The sequence below is a fragment of the Aricia agestis genome, chromosome 15 (genome assembly GCF_905147365.1).
Source record: "Aricia agestis chromosome 15, ilAriAges1.1, whole genome shotgun sequence".
NCBI lineage: Eukaryota > Metazoa > Arthropoda > Insecta > Lepidoptera > Lycaenidae > Aricia > Aricia agestis.
In genome coordinates this window covers 1,086,462-1,100,666 of record NC_056420.1, presented here as the reverse complement: position 1 = coordinate 1,100,666, position 14,205 = coordinate 1,086,462, and positions in this window count along the sequence as shown.

Genomic DNA, 14,205 nt, shown 5'->3' with positions numbered 1-14,205 from the left:
TGTAAGTCATAATATAATAATGTAGAAGTAGCCTTGCAAGAAGCCATCCTACTCCCAAGATGTGCCATCTTCTATGAAATCATTGACCTTATAATAAGCTTTGGCACACAAACGCTCTTTGACTACTTTTTTAAATTTATTAATGGAAAGATTTTGAACGTTTTCTGGGATTTTATTGTAAAGGCGTATACATTGACCTTTAAAAGATTTACTGACTTTACTAAGTCTGATCACTGGCATGTCGAGCTTGTGCTTATTTCTAGTATTTCTTCAGTGAATGTCACTTTTAACTTTAAATTTATTTATATTTTTTCTAACATATATTACATTATCCAAAATGTATTGAGAAGCAACAGTTAGAATACCAATTTCTTTAAATTTATCTCTCAGAGATTCTAAAGCAGACATTTTATAAATAGAACGTATGGCTCGCTTCTGCAGCACAAATATTGTATTAATGTCGGCAGCGTTTCCCCATAAAAGGATTCCATATGACATCCTACTATGAAAATAACTAAAATATACTAATCGTGCCGTGTCTTCGTCAGAAATTTCTCTAATTTTTCTGACTGCATATGCTGCAGAACTGAGCCTACCTGCTAGATTAGCAATGTGAGGACCCCACTGTAATTTACTATCAAGTGTAATACCTAGGAATACAGTGTTATCTACCAAATTCATTTTCTCATCATTTAATAGCACATTGGTTTGGACTTGCCTAACATTGGGCAAAGTAAACTTTATACATTTAGTTTTACTAGAATTTAAAAGTAAGTTATTAACATTAAACCAATGTACTATTTTTGAGAGAGCACTGTTTACCTCGTCGTAGTTCGACTGTTGTCGCTTCACTTTAAAAATAAGTGAAGTGTCATCAGCAAAAAGCACTTTCTCATTATTATTATCCTTTACTAGATAAGGTAAGTCATTTATATAGATGAGAAAAAGAAATGGGCCTAAGATAGATCCCTGTGGGACACCTAATTCTATTTTGGTTCCATTGGACCTTTTACTATTTACCTCAACCCTTTGAGTCCTATTTTTAAGGTAAGAAGTCAAAAGGCTGAGAGCAGAGTCCTTTATGCCGTAGTGGCGCAGTTTCCTGATCAATGTAGCATGCTCAACACAATCACTCAATCAACAAAAGAGATCGCAAAACACACCTAAGGCATCCTGCGACTCCTCCCAAGCTTCAAAAATACTACAAAGAAGTCATATACCAGCATCCGTTGTGGATCGACCCTTAGTAAATCCGTATTGGTTATCGTGCAGCAAATTATTTGAATTAAAATGCACTAGTAATTGTTTTAAAATATTTTTTTCAAATATTTTACTAAAGGTCGGTAGAATCGATATAGGCCTGAAATTAGTGGGATCCGATTTAGTCCCGGCTTTAAATAAAGGAACAATCTTGCTATGCTTCATCAAGTCAGGAAAAACACCATTTTTTATGCAGTTATTAAAAATCATTGCTAGATGAGGAGCTACGATATCAATTATTGATTTAATAATTTTTGTAGACATGCCCCAGAGATCTGCATTATTTTTAATATTCAACAATTTAAAGGTATCAATAATTTCTCTGGGGTTAATTTCTCTAAACTTAAAATTGACATCACACTCCTTTACATTGTCTCTGAGTAGCTTTTCGGCAGCTTCAGGTGAAGAATTTAAATTTTTAGTCGTTGAGACCGGAATGTCAGCAAAAAACTTTTCAAAGACCGTCGCAACTTCTTGATCATTAGTAATCTTTTTATTTTCAAAGTATAGTTCAAAATCAGAGCTGCGACAGGATACATTTCCAGTCTCACCAGCTATAACCTGCCATGTTGTTTTTATTTTATTTTTAGAGTGTTTAATTTTGTTTTTTATGTACAGGGCTTTAGCAGCTTTGCAAACTTTTCTAAAGGTTTTTGAGTAGTTTTTAACATATGCTTTAAATACTTCACTATTGTTAATACACCTTTCATCATATAGTTCATATAATCTTTAATTAGGCCATATAGGCTGCGGCCTAAAGGTGGCAGCGTCCTAGGGAGCGGCAGACTTCGTACATGGGACTACGGAAATTAAGTGGTCTTCACTCATAAAAAATATAAATCCGGCTATATTTTTGGCGTTGGCTTGATCATAAAATATATAATTTATACGGCTCGCAAAAAATGGGAAACTGATTTTCAAGAACAAATCGTACGTGAAATTTAGCATAAGTCAAGCTTAAAAGCTTTATAATATATGGTTTGTAAACGAACGTCGAACTTATAAAATTAACAAAAATATAATACATCGGTCGCTATTTTCAAAAAATAATTTGGCGTTTATATAACTTTATTTTTTATAAAGTTAAAAGTAGCTCTAGATGATATACTGTATTAACATAATATATTATATTAATATAAAGATAAAAATAAAAATACAATGACTTGAGGACATCGGAGATCGTGTCGTAGCATCTGAATGTCGTACCGATCTCTTAATATGTTGTAACAACTATCGAGTAATTTAATTCGGTTCTAATCAATCAGTGTCTGCAGTTGATTAGTGTTTTTTTAATTAAATTTAAAAAATATAAAAGTCATCATCATTATCAGCCATTAATAATAACAAAGTAAATAAAAAATATACTTTGTAACTATTGAATTATAATAAGAAACTGAAGACCTCGAAAGAAATCTATATAAAACTTTATACCAAATTTTATAATTGATTGTAAAAATCAGTCATTTACTTATTTGATTTTATTATAAAGTGAATGACTATAGAAAGCCTTATTATGATTATTATAATCTACCGCTTGCTGTGAGGCACATAAAAATTTAATTACAAAATATTTTATTGCAATCATTATCATAAATTAAAACTCTGCAACAATAAGATGCAGTCAATACTAATTTATTAATTTATGTAAAGTATTGTGATATCGTAAACGATTTTAAGAATTGCGTTGCACTGTAAAACTAATAGATGACATCCGCAACTCTACTCGACGCAGGAACCGTTAATTTTTCCGGGATAAAGACTGATCCTATGTCCTTTTCCGGTACCCAACCTATCTCTATACCTCAGCAAAATCGGTTCAGCGGTTTAGGCGTGTAGAGGTAACGGACATACACACTTTTGTATTTATTATATTATTACTAGATGACGCCTGTAAATCCGTTGCGCCAAAATTTGTTTTTCGCGCGGGAATTGTTCATTTTTCCGGGATAAAAAGTTCCCTATGTCCGGGAAAGGACCCAAAGTATCTCCATACCAAATTTTAGTAAAATCAGCGGTTCAGCGGTTTTGGCGTAAAGAGGTAACAGACTTACAGACAGACACATTTTTGCATCTATATTATTAGTATGGATGCAAGGTGTATTGTAATATCGTTAACGATTTTAAGAATTACGTTATATTATATTATAAAACGTTAGAAGTGAACGTAGCCTTGTGTAATGTAAGACCGTTTATAGGAATATAGAAATGACCGGTGAATGGTGATGCCATACATAATTTCTGACATACAAACCCATACACACATGTACATCAAACGGTTACGGAAAACATCGTGAGAAAAGCCTGTCGAGATTGTTGCTGTCTAAGTCAGAAGTACAATAATACTAAATGTTTAAGTCAAAAAGGACTTACAAAACATAATATAAGATATAATATCTGGGGGCACGGGAGTGCCCCCGCCAAGATGAGCCAAGTTATATTTATTGCATCAAATTAAAAATCTATTAACTTTAACTAACTCAAAAATCTTTTTAGAGTTCCGTACCCAAAGGGTAAAAACTGGACCATTTTACGTCTCCCATACAAAAAATACAATTATTGGCCTAATTTTGCTCTATAAACCCTTCGTGCGCGAGGTCGACTCACATTTGGCCGAATTTTGTTGTATCTTATTCAGAAAACAATAATAATAATTATTAATGTCGTGTCTCAGTCAAAAGACTATTCTTATCCCTACTTTGTATGTAATTTAAGTTGTTGCGTCCATTAAGCTTACATCCATGTCAAAATCGCTTGTTGCCTCATAGTTGAAGTCGAAAAAACTTGTAAATTGTATCTTGTAAGCTCCAAACGATGTTTCAACCACTAAACTACAGGGGTCATAGCTGATGATATAATCAATATCCATTAATTTAATCAAGAAAGCGGATTTGATGGCTAAACCAATATTGGCCAACTTAACTCAGCGTGAAATTTTTACAAAACGCAATTAACAGCGCAAATAAAGTATGAATAATTAAAAAAAACACCTACAGACAAACGGACATTGAATACGTTAGTGTATTTAGTATTAGATGTTATGTGTGACATCGCGCAGGTATTCGTTTTGTCAGTAAAATATGCTTTGTCATATCCTAGTAATCGAAATATCTGTATTCAAATCTCATCAAAATCGGTTCAACCATTCATGCGTGAAGACATGTAACATGGACAATGGACATGATGACATGACAACAGGAGTCATATAAATAATTTTTAGCTCCTTGCTTTGCGGTGAGAATCCAGACGCATCATCTACCGACCCGAGAAGGAGTAGTTCTGGCCGATTGAAGTCGTCTACAGGAGGTTCCGAGGACGACTTCCGAACACGTCGCGCCCCATGTCGCAGACAATAAGTGTGTTAGTTTTTAGTATAAATATATTATATGTATGTTAGTCTTTAAGGTATTTAAAATATGGGCCAAGATGCCTGATTTAAATAAATAAATATGAAAACTAGGCCTTTGCATCCCATGTGGATGATTTACACCGTATCTTCTGAGCGAAGTAACCACTCTTCAAATACTGCAGTAGTACCTATAGGAAATCAATTTAAATGTGGCACTCTGGAACCTATGTCCAGGTTTCCTCAAGAAGTTTTCCTTCAACGTACGAGCGTCTGTATTATGTACTTGAGATCTGAGAATGTCTCATTGGTACACGCCTCCACCCGTGATCGAACCTGCACCCTATCGAGTGCGAACCAAAGGCCTACCTAGGCCACGGATGATCATTGGAGTTATTAAAGTATACATAATATGTCTCTATTATCCTCTAATCCTATTCAGTTTTCTTGGAAAATGAGAAAATTTATCGCCGCTTTTTCGTGAAGCCTTGGTGTAAGTTGTAACTCCTATAAAATCTCCCACGACAATCACCAAAACGTAGCGGCAAAAGCCCGTAAAGTAGCAGTGAAATGGAGTGCTAAATGTACACTCAAGTTTAGATCTTATCCACCGCTTCTTGAAGTATTCAATTGTAGCAGTGTTTCCCAACGTTCACATCTGGGGAGCCACAATGCCTTTTTTGAAAGACTTCGCAATGTTCGCATATAAAATGTGAGATTTCGTAAATAATAATTACTTATTACATAACAAAAGATATGCACTTTGTCCGGCAATTATGTTCAACCTAACACTAATCATAGAGGTTTTAACCTTTTCTGCATTGGGATGTATTATAAGTAAGTACTATTTATATAGCTATATATATATATATATATATATATATATATATAAAACTCAAGGGTGAGTGACTGACTGATTGACATAGTGATCTATCAACGCACAGCCCAAACCACTGGACGGATCGGGCTGAAATTTGGCATGCAGGTAGATGTTATGACGTAGGCATCCGCTAAGAAAGGATTTTGATCAACTCCAAGGGGTTAAAATAGGGGATAAAAGTTTGTATATAATAATTCTGGTGTCCCTTGAAACCTCTTAAGTTTTTTATATATTATTAGCTATCTTTATTATCTGTCAATCATTTTAAATTCAGTATTAGAAATTCGCGACAAAGATAAATGATTTTTTAGACGATAATTAGATACATTTCATCAGAGTCGTGGTGTGCATCAGAATCGCGACCCTGCACCAAGGCCGACTAAACCGACTTAACTAAGGCTAAAAAAATAACACGTGAGCTTCATCGTAAGTGGGTAGCAGGTTCCGCAGTGAATATCAATAAATATTACAATATTATCGATTTGAATATTGAGGATTTATATTGAATACTGAGTGTGAACCAACGAATGCGACGAACGAAAGAAAAAACAATTGAATTGAATTACATTTGTTTGGCGACAGTAATTTATTTAATATAAAATGTGCTAGATTTGAAATAACACAATAATATATCTTATCTTTTTACCATAGCCCATATCGTTTGCAAAAAATAAATACAAATTAAGAAAAACAAAAATCCCTGACATTTTTCAGAAGTGAGGGTATGATGATAATAATGATGATGACTAAGAACACTCTCGATTTTTCTTTATGAAATAAGGGGGCAAACGAGCAAATGGGTCACCTGATGGAAAGCAACTTCCGTCGCCCATGGACACTCGCAGCATCAGAAGAGCTGCAGGTGCGTTACCGGCCTCTTAAGAGGGAATAGGGGAGGGTAGGGAAGGGAATAGGATCCCCTATTCCCTGCCCTGCCCAGGGAAGGGAAGAAAATAGGAGAGGGTAGGGAATGGAAAAGGATAGGGGATTGGGCCTCCGGTAAACTCACTCACTCGGCGAAACACAGCGCAAGTGCTGATTCACGACGGTTTTCTGTGAGCCCGTGGTATTTCTCCGGTCGAACCGGCCCATTCGTGCCGAAGCATGGCTATCCCACGTAAAAATGCGTTTGTATGTCCCGATGCCACGGACAGACTCACACAGACTGAGAGACACCTCAAAATTATAACACCTACCTATCTGTTTTCATCGGGGTTAAAAGCAGTCTATTATGGTAATAGCATAATTATACATATTATATAAACTAGCGACCCGCTCCGGCTCCACACGAGTATACAATATATAGCCTATGTCACTCACTAAAAAAAATTATAACCGATTCAGTAGTTTTGATTTATATTCATTACTACCCGTGGCCCGCATTAATGGCCGGTACTGCCGCACGAGCTACGTCCCGCAATTTTGATATCTGAAGATATTATCTTCGAAAATATTAATTTAAATCATATTATGCTGTAAAGGGCCATAAAGATCTATATTAAATCAACAATGTTTAAAGTGTTTAATTGAATAAGAATTAATTATTGTGTATTTGTTAAAATCACTTTGAAAATTATCCATTATTTGTCGTAAAAAGTAAATGACAATAAACTAATGTTAATATACTTATAAACCTTCCTCTTCAATCACTCTATCTATTAAAGAAAACCGCATCAAAATCCGTTGCGCAGTTTTAAAGATTAAAGGGAACAAAGGGAAAAATTTCGTGGGAGAGCCATGCTTCGGCACGAATGGGCCGGCTCGACCGGAGAAATACCACGTTCTCACAGAAAACCGGCGTGAAACAGCGCTTACGCTGTGTTTCGCCGAGTGAGTGAGTTTACCGGATGCCCAATCCCCTACCCTATTCCCTTCCCTACCTTCCCCTATTCCCTTCCCTTCTTATCCCTACCCTCCCCTATTACCCTTATTCCCTCTTAAAAGGCCGGCAACGCACCTGCAGCTCTTCTGATGCTGCGAGTGTCCATGGGCGACGGAAGTTGCTTTCCATCAGGTGACCCGTTTGCTCGTTTGCCCCCTTATTTCATTAAAAAAAAAAAAAAAAGGGACAGAAAAAGCGAGTTTGTTTTATACTACGTAGTGATGTCGCCCACAACTCCATTTTGCAACAATTCGTTTATAAGCAAGAACCATACATTTTTCCAGGACGAAAACTATCTTCGGTCCTTTCCCGGTACCCAAAGTATCTTCATACTAAATTTCAGCAAAATCGGTTTAGTGGTTAGGGCGTGAAGAGGCAACAGACAGACATTAAACTGACCCATTTTCGCATTTATAATATTAGTATGGGAATGTATTCTTATGTATATAGTATATAATATATTATTCTAAGACCGATCTCTTTGATGTAGAAGGCTTTTATTTATTTTATTAGCTCTACGTGCAAGAATTTATCTACGAAACTCTACGCTAGTTAAGATTCTCAGTACGTAAAGCGCAATTCTAAACTATCGAACTGTAAGGTCAGCGGTGAACGGCACTTTTCGACATCACTGTACCCGCATACAGATAAACGGACACGAGCGAAGATACGTCAGGAGAAGATATGACAGGGGTCACCAATTTGTTTCACTCGGGGTCGCGGTCCACACATTTTATATATAAAAAATTTTAAATTTAGTTGTTATTTTTAGCAATATTCCGCGAAAACAACTTCCACCTTTAAGTAAATGAGTGAGTGTACGCATAGACATGCGTACAGCACCTCCCTCCTCCCACACTGCCTATGCGTACACTCGCATGCAAGAACTTGCAAACACCACCACCACACAAGCAATAATGTTGGCAAATCCGTGCAAGGCCCCTCACCACCATGCAGGTTGAAAACCTCGACGCGCGTTTCGCCCCAACACCGGAGCATCCTCAGGATGTGGACTCTACGAACAACGTCCGTTAAGTAAAAAGTCCGTCCGTTATAAAAAATTTACTAAGCAAAGGTAATTACGGAAATTACAAAGGTATTTTTTAGATATCAATGAGAAAAGTAACCATTTTTTGTATCTGATTATCTCTCTCAAGTTTGGAGTGAAATATTGGTGCAAGCTATAGATACAATAAATCCTGGAGATGTTGAAGTCCAAAGATGAACGAAGATCATCTTCGAACATGCTCGGTCCGCACACAATGGGTCGGCGGTCCGGATGCGGACCACGGTCCGCCATTTGGTGATCCCTGCTCTATGAGATGTACTGTCAGAGGTATTGATTCATATTAGGCAGATGGTAGACCTACGTAATTTGGTCACGTTATATCAAACCCAGCCGACAGAACATCACAACTTATATTGAATTGACACAATTCGACCGAATGCCGTGGGCTCGTCAACTGCCACACTAATAATAATTAGGATTTATACTAACAGAGCGGTGTACTATAAAAACCTAGTTGCTTAATAAAGTTTAATATAATAATATAAATCCGGCATCGCAAAGAATGCTGTACTATTTTGAGCATAAAAATAAGCTATATGATAATTCAGAACCCGAACAACTATGATATCAAATATCATTAAAATTCATGCACCAGTTTTTGCGTGAAAGAGTGACAAACATAATTATACATTATACAATATGCATTAAATAAATCAATGTTAGGAAGAAAAGACTTCAACGCACGACGCAGCTCTTTTTTAACTGACCTATAGATTCATAATGGAAATCGCTCTAGGCAAAATTGTGGTTAAATAATTGGCTACACATGATTATTTGGGGCCATTTTGACAGTTGATCTATGACATTAATGAAGGTGAGGTAAAAATTTCGTCTCAAGATTTTTAACGTGAATTAATGTAACCTAGACCATGTATATTTCAAGCATTTCTACAACATTGACTACAGTAGGTCTACAGGAGGTGTACATCAGGTCTACAGAACTATCTACAGCACATCTCCAGCAGATCAACAGCATTATATCCAGCAATGTCTACAGCAGATCTATAGCATTGTCTACAGTGTTATCCCCAGCAGATCTACAGCACATCTAATAAAACTCGTGTGATTTTCAGTAACGCACTGACGCTTTATTTTTTATGCACATGTCAAAGTTTTTGATAATTTTACAATATCCAGCAGCAGTTTTACAATAAGTATACAGCATTATATCCAGCAATGTCTACAGAAAGTCTACAGCACTGTCCACAGCAGTTCTACAGCATTATCTCCAGCATGTCTACAGAAATGTCCACAGAAGGTCTACATTATTGTCTACAGAACTGTCTATCAAGATTAAATCTGTGTAATGTACGGGTCAGTTTAGCGAGCGTTTCGAAAAACTACACGCGATCTCCGCACTTGATGCAACCGCAAATTATTTCCAATAGAGATGGTGTATATATATGTGGTGGTACAAAATTCAGGAAAAAGCGATACTGATTATTTTTTTTATTGCACATACACGTACGTATAATGTCCGACGTTTTTCTGGTGTACCAACAAATTATACTAACCCTCGAATATGACATATAAATTATACGAGGGTTAGACGTTGGTATAACTAAAGATTAAGCAGCGTATTCCTATTCAAGTCCCGCTCAAGTCCCGCATCTTTATCTGTGATGTGACGTATCTTATACGCCAGATAAAGACAAGCACTCCTTCATGAAGGCGAATAACCACCGTGAAAATAAGTACTTCTATAAGACGTAAGAGGGATAGTATTCGTAATTTTTATTCTTATGTACAGTATATTATCCATACCACTGCCAGTAATGTGCGAAAATAAAATTACAAGATTTTTTCTTGGTATCCGATAGTGTGGAGAATCATTGAACAGATATTAATATTATGTTAATCACAGAAAATAATCGTATCACTTCTGTTGAAGCGGCAAGAAACTTTACGAAAATTTCTAAGAATTAGTATTATTATACAAATAATGTATTAAAATTATTATTAAATATTAATTATTATTGTCAAGACGTCTTAACCTTACGAGTATAAAACATAATATTATAGTAAAAAATATAGCCGCTTCAGCTTATCACTCGCGTCTGATAATTCTAAGCCATTAAAATCGTTAGTAACCTCGTAAGCTCTCTACTTTTGATAGTAGATACGAGGCCTGGAGTTTTACTATTCATTTTGCTTTTTGCACAAATGTCGGCCAAGTCCAAATGTGTTTTAAGGTCAATCAGACGGGCAGATGAGAATGCATCATCATCATTATCCTTATAGTCGTCGCCAGTAACTAATCACCATCTAAACTAATATCATAAATGTGAAAGTGTGTATGTCAGTCTGTCTTTCTATCTTCTGTATGTTACCTCTTAAACCGCTTAATCGATTTTGATGAAATTTAGTTTGCGTAAAGGCTCCTGTACAATAAACGAGATTATTTTGCCCTTTTTTATAAATAAAAATATTCCCAACGTCAATAGTATGAAATCCAACGTACACAAGTAGAATACTGTTTTGTGCTTAAAGGAATTGGGAGTTGACCAAAGGTGTATTAAAATGGGATTTAAATGCGAGTTTTTTTACCAGAGTTCCTGTCGCTGGGCTGGTTCCGGCACCGGTGGTAGGTCAACATCTATAGACAATGTCTGTTTGTTATTTTTTCACGCCCAACCCGAATTTTGCTGAAATTTGATATAGAGCCTCGGGAAAGTACATATAGTCTAAGCGATAAGTTGAGAATGGCGAAATATAGAGATAAGGGTGATAAAAGCTACGTGCGATAGCTCATTAGATTCGGGAAGACGTCTAAAAAAATGTATCGGAAGCGTGTTATTAGCACACAAAAAAAAGCAAAAGTTATAAGCAAATTAGGTTGCCAAAAAAATGGTATTACGTGTTTTGTTAAAAACTCCGAAACTATTAACATTTAAGAAGTTTAAAAAAGATTTTTTTTTAAAGAAGGCAGGTCACTGTAGCCCTGACGTCACTGCGACCCATGAGGATCTATTGTGACTCCTTCGCACTAGAGTATCATCGCCAACCCAATACTGCTCATAAATTGAACGATATGGTTGGGGTTGGTGCCACGAATTTCCTCTGTGGACGAGTATTCGTGGCGACCAAGGTGCCTGTTCCTGCTCTGTAGTAGAGCAGGGCAGTCGAGGAGAAGGTGAATAGGTGTTTCATCCTCCTCCTCACAGAATCTGCAAGTCATTATGCTACAAATACCCATTAAAAAAAGATACCTCAATATGGTTACAAAAACAAAAATTTTTTTTATCAACAATTTCACTGTTTATTAACTTAACAATTTTTTTATATTCTTTTTCTAAATCTCCAATTTTTTTTTACAAATTGTTAAGTTAATAAACAATGAAATTGTTGATAAAAAAAAATTGTTTTTGTAACCATATTGAGGACGATCAATCATGATTTTTAAGAGGAAAATTTTTTCTAAACTAATAATTTAAACAATTGAAATATTAAAAAAAAACGATTATAAACAATAAAATATTGTTACTAAGAAAAAAAATTGTTTCTAAAAATCATAATATTTTCAAGAGAATAAAGGTAAGAATTTTTTTTTTAAAAAAGCATCGAAATAGTCCATTGGTTTATAAATTTTTTATTAGCAAATGGCGGATTTTTTTTTTCTAGTTAATACATGTCCTTCATTGATATGAAAACAATTACGTGATACTAAATGAAACAATTTTTTTTTGACAATATTACTTGGATTTCTAGTTTTTTGTTCAAGTTAAAAAATTATTATAAACAAAGTATTAATTTTTTTTTAATTTTTATGGCGTGATCTTGTTAAGTATGTTTATATCAAGGGCTCCACGACTTGAAAAATTTTTACGAAAATTATTTAACATTTTATTTAAAGTACAATGAGGACGGAGGTTCGAAAAAATTTCGTTAGTTACCATTTGTCTAATTTGTTGAAAAATTAACTTGAAGTTAAATTTCCAACGGGAGCAAATTCTTTGAAGTATTCGAAATACACCATACGTTTTTGAAATTTTCAAATTAATATTTAATACCTTTAAAAAAATAATCAGTGTGACGTGCTCAGTCTTGAAGCCGCGCGCGCTACCTAAAAATGCCGCGCGGAGGCTTACTTTCAGCGTTAAATTAGAATTATAAATAATAGAGATAGAATTCCGGGAGTTAGGAGTTTTCTTATGGAAATTTCCTCCTCTTTAAGAATCTTTTTTTAAACTTCTTAAATGTTAATAGTTTCGGAGTTTTTAACAAAAAATGTAATAAAATTTTTTTGGGCAACCTAATTTGCTTATAACTTTTGCTTTTTTTTGTGTGCTAATACACGCTTCCGGTACATTTTTCTAGACGTCGACGTCGTACGTATTTTTATGATCCTTACCTCTATATTTCGCCATTCTCAACTTATCGCTTAGACTAATATGAACATAGGAAACATTTTCCGGAATATATCCTGGAAAAATGTACAGTTCCCGCGCGATAAACAAATTTTGGCGCAACGGAGTTGCGAGCGTACAATATTCAGAACAATAGTTCTGAATATATTTGTTTTAAATTTACTCAGAAATAAAACATTTTTTTTTATTTTATATCTAGATACATATTTTAAAATACTAGAATAGAAATACTGTTAAGCAATATCACGTTGACATTTGAACATTATGAAAAAATAGATCATTAGAATATCAATTAATTTGCGGCTTTGTCAATACCTCTGAAACAGGAAAAAAATCTAGAATTCTAGATAATACGTAAGCGAGACTATAGTCTGTCAAGAAAGTGAAGAAATTAAAAAGTGGCAACATCATAGTGTCATCCCTTTTTTCTTAGATTGATTGGAAAGGGATGACACTACGATTTTTTAATTTCTTCACTTTCTTGACGGACTATAGACGCTTACTGACTTTACGACGTTGATCTACTGATTGCTATCTGAATGTGTTTTATCTTCGTCTTCAATCTAGAATCTACAATTTAATCGATTTCATCTTGTAGAATATATTTCGATCTTTACTAATAGTCTGTCTGTCTGTCGGTTACCACTGGACGTTTATAACGTTGTACTATAATTTTGATAAAATTTTGGTTTTTGTTGCGGAAAAATGAATATCTGCGTAAATGCAGTTGCAGGCAATGTTTGATAGATATTTAATAATTTTGTCTGATTTGAACTAATTTAGTACATTCACATTCTACAGAGGTAAGCATGAGTTTCATCTTTCAGTCTACAGCTAAGTAATCACTAATCGTAATGTAACCGAACATCGAAAATCAAATGTATAGAAGCTGCTGAAAGTTTCATACTTACAAATCATTAGTTCAATCTCAACTGACCGAGCTCGTGGTGGTCCAGACTAACTGCAGGGTGCAGACATCAATAATATAATAAGTACACAATTTATACCTACAACAAAATATATATTTGCGTGAGAATTTTGCGACTTGCCAAAAATTTTAACACAATAAATTTAGTCGTTAATTGTTACCTCTTTAAATCAATTTTACTTGCGTCAGCCTTATGACAATGATGGGTATTATGGTGTATGCTTTCAGTTGTAAGTTAACATATCCCATCGATCAGTGTCGTAATGTCAAATTGAATGAAAAGTGAACGTGTACTCGCCCTGTACAAAATAACCTCTGACTTTTTTGACGGCCGAAAACCGAAAAAACTGACGCCCCATTACAGTTTTCTATGGAAGCATCTCCCTTACACAACGCATCTATCCTTTCTCCGCCCCACCGCAGGTCGCGGTATATAGCTATGCGGTGGCCCCTGATAGACACACTAGTTACCACGG